Consider the following 21,366-nt stretch of genomic DNA (forward strand, 5'->3'; position numbering starts at 1 on the left):
CAAATGTGTCTTGAGCTGTTCCTCAACATTTTCCCTACACTCTGTGTAGAGATTAGGCAGTGTGGTGTGAGAGAAATGTTTGCGTCCAGGGAGCACGTACATGGGGTCAATTAAATTGATAAGCCTCTTGAAACCTTCCTTTTCGACTGTGCTAATTCGCTGCATGTCCTTAGCAATGCAATGCATAATAGCATTTGTGATGTCTTTGTGTCTTTTCGATGTTTGCTCATAGGGCATAAACGCTGTCAGTGTTGACTGCTTCGAGCGAACATCCCTAGATTGGCTGGTGCTTGAAGGGCGTTTATCAATACCGAGGTTCCAAAGAGTGATTTTGTTTCAGATGGTGAAACAGGTTTGTCGTATTACCAGACTTGGTAGCCACCTGTCTACTTGAAAATAAAATAAAAGAGAGCCGCACACTCTTGGAGCTCAGATGCAAAAATGTAATACCAACGTTTCGACAGCCAAGCTGTCTTCTTCAGGGTATAATCACAAACACTGCGGGATGACTCGTTTATATAGTGTCAAAAGACACAGGTGTCTGTAATCATGGCCAGGAGTGGCCTAATATCATTGGTTAATAATCAAATATTAAAATGTCATACAAAGAACAGCATACAAACAAATGGATAGCATACGATCATAGATTAATTTGACTATACAAGTTTACACACAATTACAATGGCAAAGTCACAATAATCACAAGAATGGCTTCAGATCAAAGTCTACGTTGAGACCGAAGGGCGCAAGGGTCTTTAAATTAAAGATCCAGGCAGCCTCTCGTTTTAACAATAAATTATCAAGGTCACCCCCTCTCCTAGGGAGGGTGACATGTTCGATGCCAATATAACGCAGAGACGAAATCGAGTGGCCTGCCTCCAAGAAGTGGGCCGCAACTGGATAAGCCACCTGTCTACGGCACAATTTGCACCGAACATTGCTCTGCTCTTTGTCAGACTTCAAAAAGCCAAACCACTTCCAAATTACTGAAACAGTTGAACCCTTTTCATCAATCATTTCTTCATGTGAAGCTGCTCCTTCTCCATGGCTATCACTGCCACTGGTATCGTCTAAAACACACATTTTTTGTGTTTAATAGTGGCTACTCCATCACTCAAGGTGCTAAGTGGTTTTTAGTGGGCGTATACCTCTCCACGTGCATATTGTCACTTCTCTGCACGTTCCTGCTGCGTCACAGAGGTGAAATGGACTGCTGGACCTAATTATTCTATATCAACATTATCGAAAATGTATCTAAATGTTTTAATATTGTTATTGAGGGAAGTAATTACCTGTAACTATAGACATTGATTTATCACCCAGCCCTACCTCACACAATGTTAACCTTAACATTAGGAGTGGGCGGAACACAAAACTGACCTTGGATCAACATCTAATGGGCAGTTTCCACTTACTGTGTGTGAATACAGCATGCTGCCTGTGTGGATGTGGTCTGCTGCCTGCCTGGCTCCCTCAGTGCTGTTTGGTGGCTATATTTACATGATTTATTTTTATAAATGATTCCAGCTCAGCCAGTCCTGGGCAAGATCGTGATTAGAGCATTAAGGTTATGAGACGACACTGACTGTACCAACATAACTATATCTCCATAAAAGTCACAGTAAAAAGGTCCTACTTGAGTCTATCTCTCTCGCTCTCGCTCATATATATATATATATATATATATATATATATATATATATATATATATATATATACAGTTGAAGTCGGAAGTTTACATACACCTTAGCCAAATACATTTGAGAAACAGACGCCTCACAAGTCCTCAACTGGCAGCTTCATTAAATAGTACAAAACACCAGTCTCAACGTCAACAGTGAAGAGCTAACTTCGGGATGCTGGCCATCTTGGCAGAGTTCCTCTGTCCAGTGTCTGTGCTCTTTGCCCATCTTAATCTTTTCTTTTTATTGGCCAGTCTGAGATTTGGCTTTTTCTTTGCATCTCTGCCTAGAAGGCCAGCATCATCGCCTCTTCACGGTTGACGTTGAGACCGGTGTTTTGCTGGCACTATTTAATGAAGCTGCCAGTTGAGGACTTGTGAGGCGTCTGTTTCTCAAAGTAGACACACTAATGTACTTGTCCTCTTGTTCAGTTGTGCACAGGGGCCTCCCACTCCTCTTTCTATTCTGGTTAGAGCCAGTTTGCGCTGTTCTGTGAAGGGAGTAGTACACAGCGCTGTACGAGATCTTCAGTTTCTTGCCAATTTCTCGCATGGAATAGCCTTCATTTCTCAGAACAAGAATAGACTGACAAGTTTCAGAAGAAAGTGCTTTGTTTCTGGCCATTTTGAGCCTGTAATCAAACCCACAAATGCTGATGCTCCAGATACTCAACTAGTCTAAAAAAAAGGCACATTTTATTGCTTCTTTAATCAGAACAACAGTTTTCAGGGGTGCTAACATAATTGCAAAAGGGTTTTCTAATGATCAATTAGCCTTTTATAATGATAAACTTGGATTAGCCAACACAACATGCCATTGGAACACAGGAGTGATGGTTGATGATAATGGGCCTCTGTATGCCTATGTAGATATTCCATAAAAATCTGCCGTTTCCAGCTACAATAGTAATTTACAACATTAATAACAATGTCTACACTGTATTTCTGATCAATTTGATGTTATTTTAATGGACAATTTTTTTTGCTTTTCTTTAAACACAGACATTTATATACACAGTACCAGTCAAAAGTTTGGACACATCTACTCATTCAAGGGTTTTTCTTTATTTGTACTATTTTCTACATTGTAGAATAATATTGAAGACATCAAAACTATGAAATAACCAAAAAAAAGTGCTAAACAAATCAAAATATATTTTAGATTTTAGATTCTTCAAAGAAGCCACCCTTTTGCCTTGATGACAGCTTTGCACATCCTTGGCATTCTCTCAACCAGCTTCACCTGAAATGCTGTTCCAACAGTCAAGTTCCCACATATGCTGAGCACTTGTTGGCTGCTTTACCTTCACTAGTCCAACTCATCCCAAACCATCTCAATTGGGTTGAGGTAGCCCTTACACAGCCTTTTGACTGGTACTGTATATATATACTGTATATATATATAATGTATATGTAACGATTGTCGTTGGTGGAAGGAGTAGACCAAAGCGCAGCGTGGTACGTGTTCATATTTCCTTTAATACACTCAACACTAAATACAAAAGAACAAGAGAATAAATTAAAACCGAAACAGTCCCGTATGGTGCAAACACTGAAACGGAAAATAACCACCCACAAACAAAAGTGGGAAAACAGGCTACCTAAGTATGGTTCTCAATCAGAGACAACGATTGACAGCTGCCTCTGATTGGGAACCATACCAGGCCTAAACATAGAAAACAACATCTAGACATACAACATAGAATACCCACCCACATCACACCCTGACCAAACAAAAAGTGGAAACATACAAAGCAATCTACGGTCAGGGCGTGACAGTATATCCTTATAGTTCTGTGTCTTGCGCTTTTTCAGTCTCTTCTTCCTCTCTCGCCCTCTTTTCCCCAAACTCATGTTCTTCTCCTTGTTACCCCCCAGTGCTCTGTCCTGCCATGACTCAGTGTTAGCTGGCTAGCACTGCCCTGATATTGCCAATGTAGTAGTTGGCTAACGCTGCCCTAACATTATCAGTGTGATAGCAGGCTAGCTGTGTAGGGCCCCAGCATTAGCAGTCTGCATCGTGTTCCCCTATAGCGCTTCACTGACTTTTAATTTGCACCTCTGCTGCTCGGCTTGTATCTGCTGCCCTGACAGTCCCTGGACTCCCACACCGCTCCAGCCAGCCAGTCTGTACTCAGACAGACACACAAATTACCCAGCAAACTGGGAACATCCCCAGAACATTAGCTAAGATTCCCATACATTTATAAATAAGGTTTGATCTTTTTTAGTTTTAAATATAAATGTTCTAACATTCACTAAAATTACGTGCACAACATCTGTAGCAACCACCACAGATCATTGCCTAAAAGTTCTCATTAGGTTTTCAGGTAATGTAATTACACAATGTACCAGTAATGTTTTCTCAGTAACCCAACTTGGTTATGTGCAAATTCCCAGAACATTACCTAGGTTGTGGAAAATGTTCTCATAACACAAAAACTGTCTTGTCATGCTGATGAATGTTTGTATAAAAAAGTCATTTAATCTTGCAAGAAGGTTTACAGAACAGCCTTTCTGAGTTCTTTAAAGTTTCCCAAAACATTTAATTAGGTTGTGGGAACGGTGTGGGTACATTACAAGAGAGAGGTTCCCAAAACACACTCAGTTTGGTGAAATGTATACAATGTTTAAGTTAGGTTGCACAGTAAGTAGCCTTGCACAAGCGAGCCAGAACAGCTCATAGGGCAGAAGCTTCTCATTCTGTAGCATAAGGCAGCTTGATGTACAAGTACACTGCAGATCCTCTCAAGCTCTGTCTTGTTGGATGGGGAGCATCGCTGCACAACTATTTTCAGGTCTCTCCAGAGATGTTCGATCGGGTTCAAGTCCGGGATCTGGCTGGGCCGCTCAAGGACATTCAGAGACTTGTCCTGAAGCCACTCCTGTGTTTTCTTGGCTGTGTGACGAGGGTCGTTGTCCTGTTGAAAGGTGTACGTTAAGCCCAGTCTGAGGTCCTGAGCAGGTTTTCATCAAGAATCCTTCTGTACTTTGCTCCGTTCATCTTTCCCTCGATCCTGACTAGTCTCCCAGTCCCTGACACACAGCATGATGCTGCCACCACAGTGCTTCACAGTAGGGATGGTGCCAGGTTTCCTCCAGACATGATGCTTGGCATTCAGGCCAAAGAGTTCAATCTTGGTTTCATCAGACCAGGGAAACTTGTTTCTCATGGTCTGAGTCTTTAGGTGCCTTTTGGCAAACTCCAAGTGGGCTGTCATGTGCCTTTTACTGAGGAGTGGCTTCTGTCTAGCCACTACCATAAAGGCCTGATTGGTGGAGTGCTGCAGAGATGGTTGGCTTTCTGGAAGTTTCGCCCATCTCCACAGAGGAACTCCGGGGCTCTGTCAGACTGACCATCCGGTTCTTGGTTCCCTCCGACCAACTAAATTCTTCCCCGGTTGCTCAGTTTGGCCTGGTGGCCAGCTCTAGGAAGAGTATTGGTGGTTCCAAAATTCTTCCATTTATGAATGATGGAGGCCACTGTCACGCCCTGGTCTAAGTATTTTGTTTTTTTCTTCATGTATTGGGTCAGGCCAGGGTGTGGCATCGGGTTTTTGTATTGTGGTGTGTTTTGTCTTGGGGTTTTGGTGTGTATGTATTGGGATTGTAGCTAGTGGGGTTATCTAGCAAAGTCTATGGCTGTCTGGAGTGGTTCTCAATCAGAGGCAGGTGTTTATCGTTGTCTCTGATTGGGAACCATATTTAGGCAGCCATATTCTTTGAGTTTGTCGTGGGTGATTGTCCTAAGTATCTTGATGTCCTTGTTTGATGTTAGTTGACACAAGTATAGGCTGTTTTCGGTTTTCGTTTCGTTTATTGTTTTGTAGTGTTCGTGTTTAGTCGTGTTTGTTTAAATAAACATGGATCGCAATCGACACGCTGCAGTTTGGTCCGACTCTCCTTCACTATATGAAAACCATTACAGCCACTGTGTTCTTTGGGACCTTCACAGCTGCAGATATAATTTTTTTTCAGATACCTTAAAAAAAGGGAGGGGCCTGGATCAGAAAACCGGGCAGTATCTGGTGTGACCACCATTGGCCTCATGCAGCGCGACACATCTCCTTCACATAGAGTTGATCAGGCTGATTGTGACCTGTAGCATGTTGTCCTCATTCCTCTTCCATGGCTGTGTGCGAAGTTGCTGGATAATGGTGGGAACTGGAACACGCTGTCGTAAATATTAATCCAGAGCATCCCGAACATGATCAATGGTTGACATATCTGGTGAGTATGCAGGTCATGGAAGAACTGGGACATTTTCAGCTTCCAGGAATTGTGTACAGATCATTGTGACATGGGGCTGTGCATTATCATGCTGAAACATGAGGTGATGACGCCAGTTCAAATTGTCATAGATAAAATGCATTTGTGTTCTTTGTCTATTGCTTATGCCTGCCCATACCATTACCCCATCGCACTCTGTTCACAACGTTGACATCAGCAAACCGCTCGCCCACATGACGCTATACACATGGTCTGCAGTTGTGAGGCTGGTTGGACGTACAGTCAAATTCTTGATAACAACATTGGAGGCGGCTTATGGTCGAGAAATTAACATTACATTCTCTGGCAACAGCTCTGGTGGTTAAAATTACAATTGCATGCGCCCTCAACCTGAGACATCTGTATAATTGTGTTGTGTGACAAAACAAAAATTTTGGGGCCTTTAAATGTCCCCAGCACAAGGTGCACCTGTGTAATGATCACGCTTAATAAGCGTCTTGATATATCACACCTGTCAGGTGGACGGATTATCTTGGCAAAAGAGAAATGCTCACTAACAGGGATTTGTACACAAAATTTGAGAAAAATAATATTTTTCTGGGATCTTTTATTTCAGTTAATGAAACATTGGACCAACACTTTACATGTTACGTTTACATTTTGTTTTCAGTCTGGTTTGAAGGTTCTGAGCCTGTATTTAAGAAGCAGGTAAATAAATAAGTATACATGTTATTTAAATGAAGCTCTATCCAACTAAAATCACATTTCATAAGACACATTTCATCACATGGGATGAAGAACGAACATCGTAAAATACAGCGTTACAAGTACAAAGCATATGAAAAGGATGAACATTTTAATGTTGTTCTGTGTCCTAAATAGACTGGGGAAAAATGAACTACAACAGAAATCCCCTGCTGGTGCAAAACATTGAGTCTCAGATATAATCTACTTAAATAGAGGATGCATTTCATTTGTCCAGATTTATAAATCCAGTCTTAAAATTATGTAAAACTATAGAAATTAAATGTGTAAAAATTGACTGTTCAGCTTTTTAAAAAGCACACAATTTAAGTCCTGCTTTAAGACGCTTCCTATGGTCCCCCTTGTCTTATTTTTCATTATCTGAAAAGCAAAAGTGATCCTAGATCAGCACTCATAGTCTTGTAAATATGGGCCCAGAAGCACATGAGTGAAGGTGAACAACCCATGTATTTTTATTAAACTAGGCAGGTCAGTTATGAATAAATTCTTATTTACAATGACAGCCATAGAACAGCGGGTTAACTGCCTTATTCAGGGGCAGAACGACAGAATTTTACCTTGTCAGCTCAGGGATTTGATCTTGGCAACCTTATGGTTACTGGCCCAACAAGTTAACCACTAGGCTACTTGCCACCCCATTTACCAGTATTTCCCTGGGTTATGTCTAAGAAGCATGGAATTCATGATTGAACATACTTCCATCACTATATATGGAAAAAATAAGACATAAGAGCGATTCTCTGGTGGCGCATATGGTAAATGACTTGGCTTAAAAAGTTAATATTGCCGGTTTTAACCTGATGTGTGCAAATTGTCAACATATGAAGAAAACCATTTTTTGTTGTGTTTGAATGAGTAAATGCTGGTAAATGTACTATGAATGAAATCAAAATGCTATGTTGCTATATCACCTACAATACATTTCTGAAATTGAATTTGCATTAAATCTGGAGAAAAACAATTGGGATCTGTTGTTCTGTGTTTTAAGGAATTACATGAGTGTTATGGCAATATTATGTCAAACGTTTTAAATGTTTCAGGGACCTCTAAGACAAAGTCAAATGTATTTTGTGTGAACATAAATGCAATATTATGTGAAACCTAAAACAAATGGTGGAACATTGTGGGAATGTTCTCTGTGAAAATCAACAAGAATATTCTTGCAACAACTTAATTTTAACTTTAGTCATATCAGTTAAGAACCAATTCTTATTTTCAATGACGGCCTAGGACAGTGGGTTAACTGCCTTGTTCAGTAGCAGAATGACAGATTTTGCAACCTTTTGGTTACAAGTCCACCGCTCTAACCACTAGGCTACGCTGCCACCCCAAATGCTCTGGGAACATTTTAAAGAACAGACCAGGTGTTCTGTTAAGATTCTTAAAACATTATAGAAATGTCCTATGCAACTTAAACATTGCATGAATGTCATCACAACTGATTATATTTTGTGTTTTAGGAACCTATCTTGTAATGTAACCACACTGTTTCCTAAATGTAATGTTCTGGTAACTTTTAAAGAACTCAAAGGCTGTTCTGTCAACATTCTTGCAACATGAAAGGAGTGTTTTGTGCGCCCTGACACAAACATTATCTGAATGTCAACGCAACTGGACAGTTTGTGTTTTGGGAACCTACAATGCATTTGGAAAGTATTCGGGCCCCTTTACTTTTTGCATAAAATTTAGTTACATTACAGCCTTAATCTAAAAATTATTAAATACAAAATATATACACAATATATCAGGCAAATGTTTTATACAAAGATCAGCAAGACTGGACAGTTTTTGTGCTATGAGAACATTTGCAGCGACCTAACTTAAGTTCTTGGATCTTTCACAGAACAAATGTAGGTTTTCTGGATGGAATACGCATGCAACGCGCATGCACGCTGCACCGCGCATGCACGTGAAACAGATCACACACACACAAAATTTATAGTGACATAAAAAAAAGCACATACATGACTCTTCACTTGACACGTCTCAAACACATTTCATATGTGTGGTTGCGGACACACACACACACACACACACAGCTCACTGTCTCCCACTCAGTTCTCAATTTACAGAGTGCTTTAGGAGGCTAATTCATGGGTATGTGTGTGGACTCCTCAGCAGTGTGAGACCAGATCAGACCTCTTTTAGACGGGTCACATCTAATCACCCATGGTCATAACAAGTGTTACAGTCCCTACTGCACTAAGCCAGAGAGAACAAGTGTCACAAGCTCAACAATCTAGCCATTCAAACTATTAATTACACACATTATCACACTGACCAAGCTGAAAGAAGTGTGTCTCACTCACAGGATACTGTGTGTGTGTGTGTGTGTGAGTGCGAATCAGACCCATTGAACTCCTTCATCTCTGCAGGAGAGATACGATGACTGGGAGGGATGACGTGTAGCTGGGATAGAACACCAAACCACTGTTCACTGGTGGGGGGTTGGGAGTTCAGAACCAGAGTGTTACGACTGAGACTTCAGCAGAGAGAGAGAGTGAGAGAAGAGGTTCTGAACAAATGTATGTTCTCATTGGACAAGAACTAGCTCCTCCATTTGATAAGATGTTCTTCAGCTTCTTGCCTTCTGAACACAACCCAGCCCAATGCTTCAAAATATTCACTCCAAAGCAGTGGTCATCAACCTTTTCTGAGTCAAGATCACGTTCGCAGTTAAAAAGCAAGCCGAGATCTACTGCTCAGATTTGTTTAAACATTACTTAAAATAATAATAATCTAATTAAAACAGTTCTGTAGGAATGACGATTGTGCAGTACATTATCACAGCATATTGGTTATATGTCTGGCCTGCAAATATTGTTCTTCTCAGACCTTATTATATTTCAAAACTCAAGCTTTGATAACAAAATAGATCAGTTGGTGTAGCACTTGCGAGAAACAGCTGAACATAAATTGAAACAATTTGCAAATTATTCGCTTTTTTATTTTATTGGACTGATGGTACCTGCATCTGATGGTCATGGTGCTTTCAAGACAACTGGGAACTTGGGAACAAAAGGAGTTCCCCAGTGATCATCAGGTCAATAATTCAGAGCTCCAGAAAGATGCCAGAGTTTCTGACTTGGAATTCTGAGTTGCATGACCTATTTTTCCCAGTGTCACACCCTGATCTGTTTCACCTGTCGCCCACCTTCCCCATTATCCCCCTGTGTATTTATACCTGTGATCGCCAGTTTGTCTTGTTTGTCAACCAGCATTTTTCTCAGCTCTTGCATTTTCCAAGTCTCTCTTTTGCTCGCCCCCCTGGTTTTGACCCTTGCCTGTCCTGTCTCTGGGCCTGCGTGTCCGACTGTCCATTCTTCTCCTCCCGCCGGCACAGGGTTCTTCTTTGTGGAGAAGAAGGACAAGACCCTGTGCCTGTGCATCGACTACCGGGTTCTCAACGACATAACGGTGAAGAGCCGCTACCCACAACCACTCATCTCCTCGGCCTTCGAGCCGCTCCAGGGGGCCACCGTGTTTTCCAAGCTGGATCTACGGAACGACTACCACCTGGTGGGAAGGGGATGAGTTGAAGACCGCCTTCAACACGGCCAGCAGTCACGATGAGTATGTGGTCATGCCATTTGGCCTTACCATCGCCCCTGCTGTGTTCCAGGCTCTGGTCAATGATGTTCTCCGCAACATGAACCAGTTTGTCTTTGTCTTCCTAGATGACATCCTCATCTTCTCCCGTTCCACCCAATAACATGTGCTCCACGTCCAGTAGGTTCTCCAATGCCTCCTGGAGAACCAGCTGTTTGAAAAGTGGAGAAGTGCGAGTTCCATTGTTCCACCATTTCTTTTCTGGGTTTCATCATCGCCGCAGGGAGTGTGCAAATGGATCCTGGGAAGGTGAAAGCAGTGGTGGATTGGCCCCAGCCTACTCTCAGGGTGCAGCTGCAACACGTCCTCGGGTTTGGCAACATCTAGGCTACGCGGCAGCGTTGGACTAGTAACCGAAAATAAGAATTAGTTCTTAACTGACTTTTCTAGTTAAAAAAGGTCAAATAAAAACATAAAATCTACTGCTGCTTTATCCGGGGTTACAGCACCCTGGCTTCCCCTCACCTCGCCCAAGGTTCTATTCACGTGGTCTCCAGCTGCTGACCGGGCGTTCCGGGACCTCAAACATCACTTCACCACAGCTCCCATCTTGGTTCATCCGGACCCTTCCGTTAGTTCGTGGTGGAGGCCGACGCTTCGGATGTCGGAGTGGGGGCAGTCCTGTCTCAGCTTTCTGCCCTGGACCTCAAGCTACATCCCTGTGCCTTCTTCTCCCACCGCCTTAACGCCACGGAAAATAACTACGATGTGGGGAATCGTGAGCTTCTTGCGGTGAAGATGGCGTTGAGGGAATAGAGGCACTGGCTGGAGGGGGAAGAACATCCATTCATCGTGTGGACCGACCACAAGAACCTGGAGTATCTCCACACTGCCAAGCGCCTCAACTCCAGGCAAGCCAGATGGGCCCTGCTGTTCACATGGTTCAATTTCTCCAACTTGTACCGGCCGGACCCAAGAATGTCAAGCCGGATGCACTGTCCTGCCGCTATAGCCCCACGGGTACCACCCCGGAGCCCGAGACCATCCTTCCCACCTCGTGCCTGGTGACGACACTCAACTGGGGTATAGGGAAACAGGTCCAGGAGGCGCAGCGGTCCCAGCCTGAACCCTGGGGGGGCCATGTTAATTGGATGTTTGTGCCTGACACTGTCCGATCTAGAGTGGCCCCATTCCTCCAGGCTTGCCTGCCACCCGGCTCCTGTTGGACCCTGGCCTTCGTGCGACAACGCCTTTGGTGGCCTACGATGGTTCCGGATATCGCCACGTTTGTCTCCGCCTGCATGGTCTGTGCTCAGAATAAGACTCCTCGGCAAGCTTCGGCTGGTCTTCTGCAACCACTGCCTGTCCTGCACCGTTCCTGGTCCCACATATCCCTGGATTTCATCATGGGTCTCCCCCCGTCTGAGGGTAACACTGCCATCCTGACTGTGGTCGACCAGTTTTCCAAAGCGGCTCACTTCATTCCTCTTCCCAAACTACCCTCGGCCAAGGAGACGGCCCAGTTCATGGTGCAGCATGTCTTCCCGATCCATGGACTGCCCGTGCACGTGAGGGTCCTCAGTTCTCGTCCCGGTTCTGGACGGCATTCTGATCCCTCATTGGGACATTCGCCAGCCTGTCCTCTTGGTTCCACCCCCAGTCCAATGGGGGTGGAAAATAAAAATAAAGGACCCGAGTCTTTATCATTGGATTTTCTACAGAAATGTTGGTGATCGGCTAGGAATGCCTTGAAGATCGACCAGTGGATCGCAATCAACCGGTTGGTACCCACTGCTGTAGTTAGAGATTAGAAGGTCAGAGCAGAGATGGTCCAGAGGAATCATCTGGAGAGATTGAATGACTGATATCTCCTTCCATCGCTCATAGCCTGTAACAACAGTATATGTAATAACTTTTCTATTTGTAAAAAAAAAAAAAAAATGTATAAACGTTTAACTTGCTGGTAAACGTAATAAAATGTTGACCTGTAAATGTAATGACTTTTTATGCTAAATGTAATAAGTTATTACATTAACAAGTGTTGAGTAACAACTGTTTGTATGAATAATGTAATAATTTCAACCAGTCATGTAATAACATTTCAAAATCAATGCTTTTATGTGCTACTTTGCTCAATTTGATGCACATGCAGTGCCTTCAGAAAGTATTCATGCCCCTTGACTTATTCCACATTTTGTTGTGTTACAGCCTGAATTCTAAATGTATTAAATATGTTTTTTCTTCACCCATCTACACACAATCTACACACAATACCCCATAATAACAAAGAAAAACATGTTATGAGACATTTTTGCAAATGCATTGAAAATGAAATACAGAAATGTCTCATTTATATAAGTATTCACACAATTACATTGTTTTTCCCCTAATCATTATACACACAACACCCCATAATGACAAAGAAAAAAATATATTTTTAGAAATTTTTGCAAATGTATTATCAATTAAAGTAAATATCACATTTAATAAGTATTCAGACTCTTTACTCAGTACTTTGTTGAAGCACCTTTGGCAGCGATTACAGCCTCGAGTCTTCTTGGGTATGACACTACAAACTTGGCACACCTGTACAGGTATTTAGGGAGTTTCTCCCATTCTTCTCTGCAGATCCTCTCAAGCTCTGTAAGGTTGGATGGGGAGCGTCAGTGCACAGCTATTTCCAGGTCTCTCCAGAGATGTTAGATCGGGTTCAAGTCCGGGCTCTGAATGGGCCACTCAAGGACATTCAGAGACTTGTCCCAAAGCCACTCCTGCATTGTCTTGGCTGTGTGCTTAAGGTTGTTGTCCTGTTGGAAGGTGAACCTTCGCCACAGTCTGAGGTCCGGGGGTGCTACGGAGCACCCCTTCATCAAGGATCTCTCTATACTTTGCTCCATTCATCTTTCCCTCGATCCTGACTAGTCTCCCAGTCCCTGCCACTGAAAAACATCCCCACAGCATGATGCTGCCACCACCATGCTTCACCGTAAGAATGGTGCCAGGTTTCCTTCAGACGTGACACTTGGCATTCAGGCCAAAGAGTTCTATCTTGGTTTCATAAGACCAGAGAATCTTGTTTCTCATGGTCTGAGTCCTTTAGGTGCCTTTTGGCAAACTCCAAGCGGGCTGTCGTGTGCCTTTTAGGAGTGGCTTCCGTCTGGCCACTTTACCATAAAGGCCTGATTGGTGGAGTGCTGCAGAGATGGATGTCCTATAAGTTTCTCCCATCTCCACAGAGGAACTCTAGAGTTATTTCAGAGTGACCATCGGGTTGTTGGTCACCTCCCTCACCAAGAACCTTCTCCCCTGATTGCTCAGTTTGGTCGGGCGGCCAGCTCTAGGAAGAGTCTTGGTGGTTCCGAACTTCTTCCATTTAAGAATGATGGAGTCCACTGTGTTCTTGGAGACCTTCAATGCTGCAGATATTTTTAGTACCTTTCCCTAGATCTGTTCCTCGACACAGTCCTGTCTCGGTGCTCTACGGGCAATACCTTTGAACTCATGGCTTGGTTTTTTCTCTGACATACACTGTCAACTGTGCAACCTTATATAGACGTGTGTGCCTTTTCAAAATCATGTCCAATCAATTGAATTTACCGCAAGTGGATTCCAATCAAGTTGTAGAAACATCTTAATTAAGGATGATCAATGGAAACAGGATGCACCTGAACTCAATTTCGAGTCTCATAGCAAAGGGTCTGAATACTTATGTAAATAAGTATGTATTTCTCTTTTTTATTTCTAATAAATTTGCAAACATTTCTAAAAACCCGTTTTCGCTTTGTCATTAGGGGGTATTGTGTGTATATTGATGAGTAAAAAAATTATTTAATACATTTTAGAATGAGGCTGTAACTTAACAACATGTGGAAAAAGTCTAGGGGTCTGAATACTTTCTGAATGCGCTGTAGATGGCTTTGCCCAAATAGTCCTAGTATCCCCTCATATACCTTAGCTTACCTTAGCAACATTGATATTGTGGTAGATTGTAAAGTCTTGACCGAAGGTTAAACAATTTACAACTCTTATTTGAACCCCATCATAACCATCAAGGGCTTGTCGTTGTGAGATGTATTGACAAGTTGAAATCACAAGCTGTCTGTTTAAGCAACTAGCACACGGCTCAGACACCCATACATACCCCACAAGACATGCCACTAGGGTTCACTTCACAGTCCCAAAGTCCAGAACAGACTATGTGAAATGCACAGACAGACTACATAGAGCCATGACTACATTATTGTACTCCTAATATTCAACAAATAGCATTACTTTTCCCCAAAGGAATAAGCAGCCACAACTCACATTTGCGGACCGCGGTGCAAGAGAGGCAAAACAGATGAATAAATTACAGAGCACATGGGAAAATAGAGTTTCTGATATGATCAAAGAAAAAATAGCCTACATGAAAGTAAGGGAGAGAGAAAACATTGCTGTTTTTAGTTGAAGTTAGTTACAAGTGAAGTGTCCTGGCTTTACATCTGTTCAAAAAATGTACTTGTGACTGGAGCGAATGCCTGGGAGCTACTGTATGTGGGAGAGCCGGGCAGATCAGCTCAATCAGTCCACGCAACTGAAAGACCTCAATTCTGCCAATGAGAGGATTGTATGAAATATTCTGAATGAGTGCATTCTTGTGATTGGACAAAACAGATGAGAAGGAGCTTCATGTCAAATCAAATTGCCATTAGTCTCAAGTGGAATTCTTGTCTCGTCACATTTTCGTAGACTAAAATTTTAATAAAATTGCAATAGTTATAGATTTTTTTAAAGGGCATCCCATCATAGTTTTAGTCAGGAAAAATAGGTTGCTGACAATTATTTTTTGTCATAGTTATTGTTGACAAAAATTAACACTGCAGCGTAAACACTAACCTTAAAAACCCCACACCATTTCATGACTTTATTTATAATGGTTTGGGCCACCTGGGACCATCATGTGACAAATACCTTCAAGAACTTCCAGGGAAGCTTCAGGGGACCGTGACACAATGTCGCATGAACGTCCTAAAAACATTCTTGGGGACGTCCCGGGACCAACCGGGAACTAGAAAAAAACCTCCAGGGGACCATGACACATGTCCTAAAAACGTTCTTGAGTATGTCCCCGGGACAAACTGGGAACTAAAGAAAACCATCAGGGGACCATGACACAAAAAAATTACTGACATGGTCCTCAGTGACATCCTGGGAACTTACAGGGAAATAGACAAAGGTCCCCCAGAGAACATTCCCTTACGACCATCACACAATGTCCTAAGGACTAGTAAAATTAAAGTCCTGAGAAAATTCTACAAAGGTCCTGACATGGTCCTCTGTGATGTCCTAAAACTAGACAAAGGTCCCCAGAGAACATTCCCTTGGGACCATCACGCAATGTTCTTAGAACGCTCTCAGAACATCAGAGAGATAACGTTGTGCCGAAACCCTTAAGGGGCCTAATGGGAACTTTGCAGAATGTCCTCAGGACCTTCACTGTTTGCTGGGTTACTGCTGTTCAGTCTTCATGTCAATTAATGCATGCATGTATGTGCATTTATTGTGTTTTTTGCTGTTTATAGTGTGTGAAGTCGTAAATTCTTTGTCAATATATTCTGTCTGTATACAATCTTTATCGCCTATATTCACCATTTCACTGAATCGAATTCTGGGTATATGTAAATGTCCTTTGCGAATAAAGGTGATTCTGAATGTTACATACTGTAGCTATCTCAATCGTTATTTGAAATAATTTTGGTGACTTAACAGCAATTGCTAGCTAGCTAAAATGTAGCTAGCTAGATACAAATCCCCCTAGATACAACCATGTCTCATAGTCAAGGCCTGAGATTTGTAAATGAAAGAGGAATATAATAATATGAATTTAATGGAGTTTCCCATTTTCACATTTAGAGTTTCTGGCACAGCACAGAAATGCCTTTAACCAGACGGTGTGACAAAGGCATTTCCTAACAGACCTGCTAACTTTCTTTGTTGTTACTTTAAGGTTGGAACTAACATGCAGTACCTCCAGCAGGAAGAGAGGCAAAAACCATTATTCCGCCAGCTCAGGGACAAGCTACACAAATCACAGCTCTGTGTAATGTTCAATGTAACTGCATTGCTGGACTTCATGTATTTGCATTGTTTAAAAAAAAAAATACAAATAAAAATAAATGTATGGTTTAAACATGTCTTTACATGTTTATTTGTTTAGCTGTTAGTGATAATTCCCCAAGTGTTAATAAATTTTTGTTTACATCAATAAGCCATTATGTATGTTATGAATGACCAAAGGTGTCTGACCTTATAGTAAGTACAGCGTCATATGATACAAGGCATTTATGTATGTGTTATAAATTATCAATTGGGCCCAGCACCGCGTGGTATGGCTCGTTTTTGTAATGTGCACGTTTGTGTACTGAGGAACATGTCACTTGGTTCCAGAAGAAATACACTTTCAATTTCTTTAGGTTGGGGGCTTTCATCAAGGTAAGTGGTTCTTGGGGTAACATCGTCCCCAGGCTATTGCATACATAGCACATATAAGTGTGGGATATCAATCATTCAAGTTGGCCTTAGTGGGAGTGACCATAGAATTCTATAGGAGTGACCTTACTGATGTCGTAACATTTGCTGTTCATTCATGTGAAGACTGTTATATCATCAAATCAATTCTCTATGTGATTAAACTAATTATGGAATAGTAATTAACTAGGAAGTTTGGGGCACCACCGGAAAATGTTGTTTAAAGAGTTGCAATTTCACAATTTTAACTCTCTTCACATATTTTCATATCTTATCGATTACAGTCACTTCATAATGTATTATTACCTCATCAATCATATTCTGAATGTCGCAATCCCTTGGATATCTGCACGAACCCTAGCATAAATTAGCAATATACAAATTGGCTTAAGTATTTATTTACTAACTAACGAAATAATCACACAGAATTATATAAATACACTCACAAGAAAAAGTCCCTAGTGGGAGAAACCGATATGACGGCTTGGTAGACAAATGAAAGGGTTGGGGACAACTCGAGCGGGAAAGCCAGAGAAAAAACACAAATATACAGTTGATAACTACACCCATGGAAATGCTAATACTTTACAAAGAGCTATATAAAGAAATTTGATTTGATATGATTTGAACATGCACAGCCGCTTATTTAAAAAGAAATTGCAATTTACATATTTACAAGTGTATGCCTTTGTTGTCTCTCGCCGGTCCGTCTGCTGGAGAGAGTTGACAAAATGTCTCTGGTTGCGTTCCCCAGAAGTTCCAAGGACTTTCTTGGTTGTAGTTTTCTCAGCGAGCTCTGGATAATGTCTGTTGTAATGGATACTTCAGACGTACCCCTGGTCGCTTGATAAGGAAATGTTCTCCAGAATGGATCTTTCAGAGTACCGTTCGATCGGTTGCATTTACCAGACTAAAATACTTAAACAGCTGCAGACTGAATAATTGGTCTTTGGTTTGTAGATTTCTTAACCATTTCAGCGTGGGGATGATGGCCACGTTCTCTGGTCTTGTCCTTTGGTAGAGTTGTAGTTTAAACCATTTTACAACATCCGGCTCATGCCTTGGTCTGCTTGGTCTATATAGTGGTAGATTTCTCAACCATTTGTAACGTATTCAGCTGGCGCTGCACGTGATTGGTCTCATGTCACTATTTCTATTTAAATTGCCAACCATTTCCATGCTTTCTGGTCTCATATACATTTTGTCGGAAGTGGGTTTTATACTGGAGTAGAAAAGGGGGCGTTCCATGACGCCGATGTAAATGTCTGTGCTCACAGGGGCATGGCCACTGACTAATCATAAGTTTCTATGAAAAACATAAGTTTACCATTCAACATTTTATTACGTTTACCGGCAAGATTTTTTGAATTACCTGGTTAATTACATAAAAAATTAAAAAGTTATTACAAAAAGAAAACGTATTACATTTACCGGTGTTATTACATTTACCGTTGTTACAGAGCCTATCAAAGAGGAGCTTTAGAGCATCAAATGGAGAAGGATGCGAATCACTGAGCTCTTCCATAACTAATCAGGGCACCCCCAGAACCTTCAAAACATTGATATGGTCACCCCCATAATGTGTTAGTTGGTCTAGTCCTTCCCATAACCTTAACCTTAACCCTTTAACCTAACTCCAAAGCTTAACCCTAACCTTAACCCTAACCCCATTGTGATGGACATCCACAAAATGATTCATACCATACAAAAAGTAACATATCATAAATGGAGTTTCTCAGATTTACGTACAGAATTATATGAAATGCTCTGAGACAAGGTTGTTGCACCATGCAGCCAAATACTCTGTCAAGTTCAATTGTAGCCTTGTAGTTCCCAATCTGAGAGGGTTCCATACAGAACAAAGCATTCCACCAATATTCTATCTGCTCTATTTGCCAGTGTAAGACAAAGCATTCCTCTCCCTTCTATCGGTTCTAGATCTAAGATTCTAAGACGCTCTGCAGTGGTGCCATGAGTCACTGAGCAAAACATGCACGCGCACACACGCACGCGGGCGCGCGCACACACACACACACGCGCGCAATACAGACACACAGAGCTCTGAGGGAGGATTGACCCCTGTGGTCAGCCCCTCGTTAGAGGGAGCAGAAGGAGTCTTTGAGCTAGTGGTGGGTCACCGAGACACAGAGACACCGCCAACGGGGGAAAGACAGATGCTCCGGCTAAAAGAGCTAAGCATGCTTAAGCATGGGAGGGCTAACCTTGCCAAGTTTAAAACGAGAGGAACCCCAGTACATCATCAGCAACATGAGAAGAAAGTAAATTTGCACAGCGGTCACACATTGTCCAGGCCTCAGCCTGATCATTGCTGAGGTGGAGGTGATACAGCCCTGCTAGCTTTCACATAGAAAGACAGTGCTGCTGCAGCAACACAGAGATACAAAACTAGAGGGATTCTCAAGGCTCCTCAAGGCTGAGTAGCCTATTCACGCTGTAACAACACTATAGCTAACACCTCAATTTGAGGATTAGCATGGGTCTCCTCACCACAATGCAACACTGTCACAGGCTCACAATGCCTAGATGATAGAGGTAGTAGAGATGGATATTGCTCTATCTTTGCCTCTTACTGGCCTTCCCAGTAAGTAGGCTACTATCACATCATCCTAAAGTAGCAGGCGTAGAAGAAATGCCTGGAACCAAACCCCCACATTCTGGTCTTGATGAGAATTTTTTTAAACTGTTGGGGAGGTTATTTTCTGCACTGTTCAACCAATCTAGTAAATATGAAGTAGGAGTTAAGACATACTGTGGCATTGTTAACGTCCAAAAGTGGAAGTCAGGCACTATCTTAAATTTCCCCTGGAAACCTGAATTTATGGTAGTTGTTGGCAACTCTGCTAAGGTTACTATCACACCAACGCAAGCGTGGATGCTTGACTGTTTCTGCACTGAACATTCAAAACATGCTACAGTGTTGCTTTGCCAAATAAACCAGAGCAAAAAAAAGCATAAACATGCACATTCACCCTCCACTCGCAACTTGTGTACTAACTTCGTAGTACTACGAATTTAATACAACGTACTTTAGAGGTGTTCTGTTGATAGCATGAAGACGCATTGATTTATTATACACTGACTGTGCTGTCGCTCGAGATAAAGAGAAACCCGAATAGGCTATTATGTGAAAAGGTTCCTATTAACATTCAACACGAACTGTCTGGAGTGGTGCTCTACAACCTGGGCGCAATGCAGCGAGATACTTACTGTATGTTCTGAATCCTGTATGTTCTTCAACATTATATGAGTCATTTGATATGTACAGTATTAATATATTGCATGTGCCCTTTCCCTTCAGCACTATTAGCCTACTCTCTTGATTGCGTTCATATTAACTGTGGACTGTTTCCTTCTCCACCTTTCCTCAGTCTACTCTACTTGACACCGCTGCTGGGTGAGTCGGATGTGTGTGTGTGTGTGCGCGCGCGTGAGCGACAGTGTGCGCCGGTGGCATCAACTATAGGTCATACACCTGCCCGCCAGCCGTTCTCCTAGGCATCGTATGATGAAGGTAGGCTGTGGGTACCCTATATTCACCGGGAGAAGCCGTGGGGTTTCTCCACCTAAAGGTTGAACTAAACTGAGTTTCCCGTCACTTTAGCTGAGATAAAACCAAAACACAAGCTAACGTTTTACTGTTCACCAATCAGGGTGCTGTCAATGGAGCATGAACCATGCCCCAGTTTGATCCGGTAAACTATGGGAATAATCCATGAGATGTCTCCAAACGAGATGGGGTGGGGGGGGGGGGGGGGGGGTAACTCTAGAAGTATAATCATGCTAAATGGCATATCAGTGCGTATCTCCATCCCACACACAGTTAGTGCGTCTAATGAGGTAAAAACGGAAAACCAAACCTAAACAACCGCTCAAGCGATATCATGCATTTTGAAGCCCCTTCAACGACAGGTAAACACAAGGTTTAATCCGCCCAATTTTTAGTTCAGACAACAAACACATCTCATCTGATAGTGCGACAGATACATATAAATGCGCATTTACCTACCTCAATTAGCGGAGGAGAGCGAGCGTTTTTATTTATTTCTCTCTGCTGGCGGAGATGCTGAGATGTGGGTTCACTCCGGCCAGAAGGGATGTGTAGACGGCTGATCATGCGCAAGAGACACACTGATGCAGCCCGCTCAGAACGCCCTGTAATAAAGGAGACCACACGGGATTTTCAGATAATAGAAGCGTCTCTAGCCTCATCTGACAGATCTTTGTTGTCCCTCCCTCTCTCTCTACCTCGCTCTCTCTTTCCCCCCTCTCTCCCTTTCTATCTCCGTTTGTCGTCGCTCACGCTCTGTTTCCTGTCTCCCCCCCTTCTGCGCTACTCAATTTAGTCAAGCTGCAGCCCCTGTCGCATTAGGATGTCCTCTCTCTCTATCTCCCTCTCATTTTCTAAAAGCAGCCCGCTTCTTTTTCTTTCGCTGCTATACCCCTTTCCCATCTTTCTCTCCCCCTTCTCTCACCTTCTGTTCTCTTCTCTTCTAGAATGAAACGAAGAAAAACAACGCGCCTGCCTCGCTTTTGTTGCCGGCCTCTCATACGCAGCAGCTACTCATTTTAGAATAGGAGCATTGGTGATTCCCTCCCCTTTCTCCCTTTTTTTC

At 42.4% G+C, this 21,366-nt stretch overlaps 1 protein-coding gene across 1 annotated transcript in view; it reads right to left on the reverse strand.

Moving 5' to 3' along the window:
• Positions 1 to 20,912, reverse strand: part of LOC139413708 (contactin-2-like) — a 70,137-nt gene extending 49,225 nt beyond the window's left edge. Inside the window, exon 1 of the mRNA XM_071161390.1 lies at positions 20,760 to 20,912. The gene's annotated coding sequence lies outside the window, so the exon portion shown is untranslated. The remainder of the gene's footprint in view (positions 1 to 20,759) is intronic.
• Between the last annotated feature and the right edge of the window lie 454 nt (positions 20,913 to 21,366).

This window comes from Oncorhynchus clarkii, chromosome 7 (genome assembly GCF_045791955.1).
Source record: "Oncorhynchus clarkii lewisi isolate Uvic-CL-2024 chromosome 7, UVic_Ocla_1.0, whole genome shotgun sequence".
In the NCBI taxonomy this organism is placed as follows: Eukaryota; Metazoa; Chordata; class Actinopteri; order Salmoniformes; family Salmonidae; genus Oncorhynchus; species Oncorhynchus clarkii.